The sequence below is a fragment of the Buceros rhinoceros genome, unplaced genomic scaffold (assembly GCF_000710305.1).
Source record: "Buceros rhinoceros silvestris isolate BGI_N320 unplaced genomic scaffold, ASM71030v1 scaffold4239, whole genome shotgun sequence".
Lineage (NCBI taxonomy): Eukaryota > Metazoa > Chordata > Aves > Bucerotiformes > Bucerotidae > Buceros > Buceros rhinoceros.
The window spans coordinates 4036-4955 of NW_010430777.1; the positions used below are offsets into that span (position 1 = coordinate 4036).

Here is a 920-nt window from a genome sequence, read left to right on the forward strand (position 1 = left end):
ATTGTAGCAATAGGTTCCCGGAGGGGTTTCCCAGCCATGTGGAGGTGCTGCTGAGGGACAGGGGTCAGGGGGGACCTGGCCGTGCTGGGGAACGGGGGGACCCGAGGAGCTGAAAGGGCTTTTCCAACCAAAACGATTGTGTGATTATAACCTCAGCCACGTCTCAGGAACCACGGCCACAAGCCAGGACCCACCACTGTGGGGACTGTACAAAGCCACCTACACAATGGTGGCTACCTACACACTTCCAAAAGGAGACTGAAACAGAAGAACAAGGAACAAATGGTCACTTTCTGTGGGAGGGGGAAGGAAGGGACTGCTGCTGCATCCCAGTTTTACTGCTGAGACCTCCGAGAGGAGTCAGTAACGCAGCTTGTTCATCCTTCCTTTGGGAAGGATTTTAATCAGCATGAAACATTAAAACAGATCCAGAGTTTGGAGAGTGAAATACAGCCTCCCGCGAATGGCCCTTTCCTCAAGCAAGAAAGCAAAATAACCTTGACTTTCTTTTGAGTAACAGGTTTAATAATGTTACTTTCAAATATTTGAGGGTCCTCAGAGCTGCTGCACTGGAGAACAAATTACCAGCGAAGCTAAAGATTCGGGAATGCATGTGAGGACAGGACAGAAAGACGGTGAAAATGAAAACACAACCAACACATATCAACCGACACAACCAACAAATATCACAACCAACGGATGTGATATGTGGTGGCCCTAAAGCACCCTCAGGCTTTTAGAAGAAAAAGAATGGGAAAAGAATAAGGAGTAAAAGGGTGGTGATGATTTTTCTGGGTAATGACTGTTGTCTTGAAGGGAAAACTATGATATAACTTATGGAAAATCACGAATAAAAGCATGTATGGAGCCAAACCAGGGAAAAAACGGAAGATCCTCTCTCCCTCTGGCATTATGTCGTC

At 46.7% G+C, this 920-nt stretch overlaps 1 protein-coding gene across 1 annotated transcript in view; it reads right to left on the reverse strand.

The window, feature by feature from the left end:
- ME2 (malic enzyme 2, NAD(+)-dependent, mitochondrial) overlaps positions 1-920 on the reverse strand; it is a 7972-nt gene that overhangs the window by 1801 nt on the left and 5251 nt on the right. The gene's annotated exons all lie outside the window — the stretch shown is intronic.